The sequence below is a fragment of the Macrobrachium rosenbergii genome, chromosome 56 (assembly GCF_040412425.1).
Source record: "Macrobrachium rosenbergii isolate ZJJX-2024 chromosome 56, ASM4041242v1, whole genome shotgun sequence".
NCBI classification, from domain to species: Eukaryota; Metazoa; Arthropoda; class Malacostraca; order Decapoda; family Palaemonidae; genus Macrobrachium; species Macrobrachium rosenbergii.
In genome coordinates this window covers 40,373,377-40,381,573 of record NC_089796.1, presented here as the reverse complement: position 1 = coordinate 40,381,573, position 8,197 = coordinate 40,373,377, and the positions used below count along the sequence as shown (strand labels likewise).

The following is an 8,197-nucleotide window of genomic DNA, read 5'->3' as shown; positions in this document are numbered from 1 at the left end:
TATGCCTTCCCACCATTCGGAATGATACAAGAAGTTCTGAACAAGTTCTGGTCACACCAAAATGCGTCGATGACACCAATAGCCCCATTCTGGCCTCTAAGGGAATGGTTCCCGGATCTTCTGGAGATGTTGGTAGACTTTCTAAGGCATCTACCACAAAAACGCAATTTGCTCAGACAACCCCACTTTAGACGGTTCCATCTAGGGTTGTCAAATCTAGCACTGACAGGTTACAGACTGTCAAGAAATTACTCAGAGCTAAAGGATTTTCAAAGGCAGTTGCAGACTCTATTGCGAGATGAAGACACCAGTCATCTGCCAACATCTGTCAACATAAGTGGTCCATATTCCACACATGGTGCAGAACTAATGGCGTCTTGTCTACTAAGACATCTTTAACGGAAATCGCTGATTTCCTGTTGTATCTGAGGACCACCAGAGGTTTGTCCCTGTCTATAATTAAATGTTACAAGTCCATGCTTAGCTGGGTATTTTGACATAGGGGTCTGGACTTTTCTGCCAACCAGGATATATCCGATCTTATTAGATCAGTCAATACATGTAAGACAAGGGATTTACAACCAGTGTCTTGGAACCTAGATGTGGTTCTAGAATGGCTCTCTAGCCCTGCCTTTGAACCTCTTAATTCCACATCCCTTAGGAATCTTACGAAGAAGACCCTCTTCCTGGTAGCCTTAGCTACTGCTAAGAGAGTCAGTGAGATACAGGCGATTGAGAAAAGAGTCGGATTCAGTCAAAGAGATGCAGTTTGCTCCTATACACTGGGTCTTGCAAAGAACAAGACTCTGTCTAAACCTTGGTCTCGTTCTTTTTGTATAAAGAATTTAGTGGAAGTGTTTGGTTCAGAGGATGAAGAGAGAGTACTTTGTCCAATAAGGGCTTTGAAGTTTTACCTGCATAGGATTGAGAGAATAAGGGGTCCTACCAGTAACCTATGGTGTTCGGTCAAAGACCCTTCGTGGCCCCTTATGAAGAATGCCCTTTCTTTCTTTCTAAGGGACCTCATTCATGAAGCACATCCTCAGACTGAAGAAGAACTTCTTCCTATACTTAAAGTTAGAGCTCACGATATTAGAGCCATAGCTATGTTGTTAGCTTTTATGCACAATCTCTCCCTCTCTTCCATTCTCCAAACGACTCATTGGAAATGCAAGTCAGCATTTGCTTCCCATTACTTAAAAAAAGTGGAAACCATTTTTAATAATTGCAGTACCCTAGGTCCATTATTGGTGGCTGGCATGGTACTGAGGGAGGAAGGGTAGAAAGTGTCCCTTCCAACCAAATTCTCTTTGCCTTGACTTAGGTCATTGAGTTTTTGGGGAGTCTGGGGGTACTATGTGCTTGGATACCCTCCAGTTTTGTGGTTTTTAATGGATGGGTGATGGTGTTGTTAATCTTTGCTGTAGGTAATAAGTGTGGTTTATCTGGTTGTCTTTTTTGATGGTACTGCACCCAGGGCAGGGGCACATTTTGTATGCTTTACTAGCAATCGGAATGGTCCTTCGCTTAAAGCTCCCATTTATGTAGCAGGCGACTCTCAGCTATACTGCCAGGCTGCTGCCATTAAGATGAGCACCAACCAGAGGCAGTAGCTTCCTGCAGCAGCTCTCTCAACAGGTAAGGAAACAACAAGTATTTTCTCAACACTAGCAAATTTTCTATTCTCAAATTCATTAAATTTACTAATGTTTTGGGGCAGAAGATGTCCATGCATCCCACCTCCTGTCAATGTGGGAATCAGCTATGTAATTACTTGGTAAGCTACTTTTATAAAAAATGACATTTTCATAATCAAATAAAGTTTTATATATACTTACCAAATAATTACAGAATGGGAGCCTACCATCCTCCCTCACATGGTCATTTAGGAACAAACAAACTGAAGTGCTTTGCTGAGTTGTTCCTCTCTTTCCCGAAAGTGGGCAGGACTATCTACCTACACCAAAACAAAAGAATTGCTACTGCAAATTTTCAAATTTTAGCTGCCGAACTAGTTAGAAACTATAGCTATGTAATTACTTGGTAAATATATATAAAACTTTATTTTATTATAAAAATGTCAAATTTCTTTGGTGTCTGGATTGCAGATAAGAATTTGTCCAGTCAAATCTACTCCAGTCACCTCAAATGGCTGGAGACTGTTCACTCTGCAAGCTGGTAGAGGTGGAGGAGGAGGCCTGCGTAATGCTGGGCTTTCCAGACGGTTACATAGATGGCACTTCGATTTCATCTTCTTGGCACACTGTCTAAGTCTTGGTGTCCAGTATTGTTCTCTCATCTTGCAAATTGTGTCTTGAACACCTACATGAAGAACTTGTTCATGTGCATGAATGACTATAAGTCCAGTCAAATGGGAATTTGGAGGTAAAAGCAAAGAAATTTACTGCTATATGGGAGGTGGTCAGCATTTTGTAGTCTTCAGTGCATCTTAAAAGTCCACTCTCATCCAGGAACAAGCCTAGGCATTTAACTCTGGATGGATGGAATTTTGTGAGAAATTTTGGTAAGGTATGACATCTCTGGGAAGTACTGAGTCTGCATGGAGCTGACGAGAATTTGCAATACTTCTGAATTCAGTTCTTCAACATTTTCTAAGTTTACTGGCACAGAGTCCTTGGTTTTACAATTCTCAGTTGCATGTCTAAGGAGCTGGGTGAACTGGAAGGGAAGCGAACCTATGGATATCAACGGGACAGGTAGCTCTTTTACTGACAACTGTGGTTAAAACTTTTTCAGGCATCTCAGGTGGGTGGTATACAGAAAATTATGTTTGATCTGGCCACAGCTCTGTGTTCAGAAGCCAACTAGGACCATGGAACCATATTTGACTTTTCTTAAACTGTTTCCATGGAATTTCCCCTAGAGACACGGTAAGTTGGGTTATCTTCACCGAGTACATAGAGGTACCTCACTTCAGTGAACTATCTCCTTCACCCTGTTACGGGCATAAATGTTTTTAGATTTATTGTTTTGAATCCAGTGTAGGGCAAATTTACTGTTAGACCATATGACAGTGTCGGTTATTTTGACACCATCGGCAGTGAAAACTGTTCTGAGGTACAGTCATCCACCGTCTACTGCGGGGATTAGGTTCCAGAAACCCCAGCGATAGGTGAAAATCCGCAAAGTAGTGACTTTATATGTATTTTATTATTTACTGTATACGTGTAAGAGACCACATTGCAGTCTCTCGAGCGCACATGTGTGTGCGTCATCCATCGGAGGAAACAAGCCAAAAACAAGAGCATCCTGTTTTCTCTCTCTCAAGGAACGCAACTTCTACCATACAATATTTCCGTCTGTTTCTCCCTAACCATTGTTGTCTCGATTTATGTACAATCACCACTACTTGCATTGCCATGCAAGCATTCCAATCATGTACCCATAATGTTCCACCGAATCTTCTGTGTCCAGCTGTATGTATGTTTCTGTTTGTGAAGACGCCAAATGTCTCGCCATTTCACATATATTATGCTACTGCATTGTATTCATTAATCTGTCTCGAATCTCATGCAATTAGCCATATGTGAAATTTTCTGGCCTTTCCATTGATATATGTTGTATTATTGTACGTTTATTATGTCTCTCACAATCGCCATCTGTTTGTCTGCCAAGAAACACATGTGTCCGAAACATTACCTCTGTTTTCCCCTGTCTGTGTGTAGAAACTACTTTGCGGCTCGCACCAGCCAATAACAACTTCGAAGATTCTGTACATTGATTCAGTAAGGAACCACCAATAAACCTGGCAACACCCAGCCAGTATGTCACTCAATTCGATCCTTACATACGTATATATTTTAAGGCTTTGTAAACCCTCACCACACTCTTATAAACCTTTCCCACACTGTTATTAACCTTTCCCTCACTCTTATAAAAACTTCCTATGCACTAAACACTTTCTACTCTTAAACCTACGTAATTTAAAAAAAAAAATACGAACTATTTGGTGAAAATGGCCCTGCGGCCGGCTGGGAAAGGTTGATAACAAAATCAATTTTATTCACATCTTGCAAGGGTAATCAAAGGAATCGATAGTGTGTGTGTGTGTGTCCGATTGTGTGTCTGTGCGCGTGTATGTTAAAGAGAAAGAAAGAGAGAGAGAGAGAGTAATCAGCGTCTGGCAGATGTGAAAACAATCCCTCACGCGTGTATGATTGTCGACATGTTTTTTAAACTTGGATCTTGAGTGCAAGAAGATTAATTATGCCACAGCACATCAATTTACTGTTGGAAAACGACAGAAGTTACTATTATAATCCAATAAACATGATGACTTTGCAAACAAGTAAAAAGTAAAGACTGCAAGTAAGAAAAGGAAATTTAAACAAAAAATCCAAGGCGCGCAGAAGTTGAACGAGGTGCCAGTGTGTTTATGGAGCTGGGTTACTTTTACAGTGCTAAAAAATTTTAAAAAGCAAGTGTCACTCAACAGGTATTTACAGTAACAAAAAGAAGTGATTTGGGTGAATCGAGTGTAAGTGAAAAAAACAGGCGAAAAGTAGTGAAAGAGAAAAATATTCTGAGCCCAGCTGGAAGTCAGTGGGAAGCAGACCCCCATCCCGCACCCAATGACCCACAACAGTCCCCTCCCCCTCCTCTCTACCATCTCTCCCGAACAATCGCTCAATCAAATGCAATACAGTAACAATAAGATATTGAGACTCGTTTGATTTCTTATTGTTACTGTATTGCATTTGATTGTTTTTATAATATCATTCCCATGCCTACGAACAATAGAAACAAGTAAAGCCAAGGCCAAAGCCCCCTCACACACAGCGAGAGTAAGAAAAAACAATACAAAATACAAATCCCCGCCTAAAAGTGTCCAAAAGCCTGAGCTATAAGTAAAAAAAAAAATATTCACTATGATAAACTCCAAGCTTAATAAAACATTTAATAAATGTTTTCGTTTCCCCACAAAAGCTAACAAACCACAACACAAACAGAATAAAGGGACATAAAGTCAAAAATTGAAAATTGCCATTAGTTTCAATAGTTATAAATAAAATAATGGTCTTGTAAACCGTAGATGAATTTATTGTTCTTGAAGCTCATGTGAGGCTTCAAGAAAAGTCAGAGGTGAAAGACTGATTCTTTATTATGTTGTTGTTGTTTTAGATTTAGCTGGCCTTGTGCCAGCACGGGCTCTTGCTTCTAGAGCAGCCCATAACAAATTCTTTATTATTCTCGACAGGTGTTTATAAGACAAAAAGCGGACGGAAAGGTAGCGGGCGACCCGAGACCCCCTGTGGCGTCCATACAGGATTTGTGTTTTTAGCCAGCATAAAAATGCGCACAACATTTGTTACATGACATAAAAAAGGTAGATATACATATCGGCAGAAAGGCCGTACAATGATGCATAAGATGAGGTACACAAAGAATCTGAAATAAAGACAGGTAAAATACATGACGTGATTAATGTACATCTGAAAGGGAGAAACACAAGGAAAGAGAGGCGCGATTTGACGCCCTTGCACTCAGAAAGAAGAAAATATTCCCATCCTCAGTCCCCAAAACTAATATTTTTACATAAACTACTTTCTGCATCAACACACTACTTCTGTCCTCTCTCATACTAATATCAACTTCAATTTGCTCCACGCGCAGAACACACCCCTGGCCATAGGACTCACACTAATCCTTCAAACTGTTATAATCTGTGTATCTGCAGGACTCCTATCAAAATTTTATATGATTCTCCATATCCTATTTTTAATTTTCCTACAGGCCACACTTGTCCTATTCATTTACGTAGCCTCTCTTGCTTCAAATGAAACATTCAAACTCTCAATTAAGATAATCTCTGCCTTTATTCTACCCATATCTGTAACACTAATTCTACCACTCACTGACCAAATAATAACGCCAACTAAGGACACAACAGAACTCTCATTTCTAAGAAGACTTCAAGACATTCAGTCTACATAAATATCACTTAGCCACATGGACATCCCTACTACGGCCACCCTAACAAGCGTAATTATCTTATATTTATTACTAACTCTTATTGTTGTAGTCAAACTAAGATCAACCTTCTCCGGGCCCCTCCGAACATCCTAATGACAGCACCTATACGAAAATCGCACCCACTTTTTAAAATCGCCAACGGAGCCCTAGTAGACCAGCCCACTCCAGCCAACATTTCCATTTTCTGAAATTTTGGATCTCTTCTGGGCATATGCTTAATGGTTCAGATCGCAACAGGACTATTTCTAGCAATGCATTACACAGCAGATGTAGACCTAGCTTTTTCAAGAGTGGCCCACATTTGTCGAGACATAAACTACGGATGACTTCTCCGAATAGTTCACGCCAATGGTGCCTCATTCTTTTTCATTTGCCTATATAGACACATCGGTCAAGGAATCTACTACAGATCATTCTTATATATGCACACCTGATCAGTGGGAGTAATTATTTTATTCTTAAATATAGCGACAGCCTTTCTGGGATACGTACTACCTTGAGGACAAAATCCTTCTGGGGAGCTACCGTAATTACCAACTTGACGTCAGCAATCCCATTTGTAGGAACAGACTTAGTACAATGAATCTGAGGGGAATTTGCAGTAAATAACGCAACCTTAACACGATTCTTCACCCTTCATTTTTTTATTTCCATTTATTATTGCAGCTGCCTCCATAGTGCACATTTTATTCTTGCATCAAACAGGATCCAACAACCCCCTAGGAATTTCCAGACAACTAGAAAAAGTACCATTCTACCCATATTTCTCATTTAAAGCCATCGTAGGATTCGTAGTTACATTGGCCGCCCTAACCATCCTAACACTCCTAGATCCCTATCTACTCAGAGACCCAGATAACTTCATTCCAGCCAACCACTAGTCATACCGGCACATATCAAACCAGAATGATATTTTTTATTCGCTTACGCAATCCTTCGATCAATTCCAACTAAACTAGGAGTTATCGCCCTGGTCATATCAGTAGCTATTCTGTTCATTTTACCGTTCATGCACAAAAACAAATTCCAAAGACTAGCTTTCTACCCAGTCAGACAAATTTTACTTTGATCTATAATTAGAGTCGTAATTTTACTCACATGAATTGGGCCCGACCAGTAGAATATCCATACATCCTCATAGGACAGATTCTAACGGTCTTATACTTCTCCTTCTTTATCATCAACCCGCTAGCGATAATTGCATAAGATAAACTCATGGACTGGCTATTTATCTTTAGGAAGACAAGTGTTTTGAAAGCACCCAACAAGAGTTCGAATCTCTTAATAGTCTATCCTAATTTTCTTATAAAACTATAGGTTACTAGGGCAACCTCCAAAAAAACCTTTAATCCTATAAAAAAATACAATAATTTAAAGCCACAGGAAGAAAACTCTTTCAAGCAAGATATATCAACTTATCATAACAGAATCGTAGTAAAGTACCCCGCACCCAAACAAAGCAAAAACCAATATATATAACTTTTATGTAAAACGAAAGAGAAACAAGATCCCTCCCTAAAAAAAATAATAGAAAAGAGAGCCCTCATAAACAGAATCCTAGCGTACTCAACCAAAAAAATTAAAGCGAAGCCACTGCCCCTATATTTATTTATTATCAAAACCAGACACTATCTCAGATTCCCACTCTGCAAAATCAAAGGGAGCCAGATTACTCTCTCAACCAAACAAGAAGCAAATCACAGCAAAGCCAGAGGAAATCCTAAAAGAAAAAATCAGCAATAACGTTGATAACTTTCAAACAACCCCAAATCAAACCCTCCTGCTAAAAACAATATACTAAGTAAAATTAAAGCGAGGCTTACCTCATACGAAATAGTCCCTAGTGCAACAAAGAAAGAATGAAATCCCAAATTCAAAAGAAAACAAACCAGTTCGTAAGCATCAAACACCAACAAACCAAAGCAAAGACTAATCTAAACACAGGAGACAAATAAGGAATGAAATTACTCATTACACGCAGGGAAGTTTGCCCCTTAGTGAATAATTTAACAGCATCAGCAAAAGGCTGCAACAAACCGACATAACCTACTTTATTAGGTCCCTTACGGATCTGGATGTAACCTAGTCTTTCGCTCAAGCAATGTAAAAAAAAACAATAGAAACCAAAACCAAAATTACTAAAATTCACTAACCAACTTAATCAAAACCATCATAGAAAGAATTCACAATGAACTACTTCCTA

At 39.4% G+C, this 8,197-nt stretch overlaps 1 pseudogene; it reads left to right on the top strand.

Moving 5' to 3' along the window:
- Window positions 1–5,973: 5,973 nt before the first annotated feature.
- LOC136836381 (cytochrome b-like) lies at window positions 5,974–7,772 on the top strand (annotated as a pseudogene).
- The last annotated feature ends 425 nt before the right edge of the window (window positions 7,773–8,197 follow it).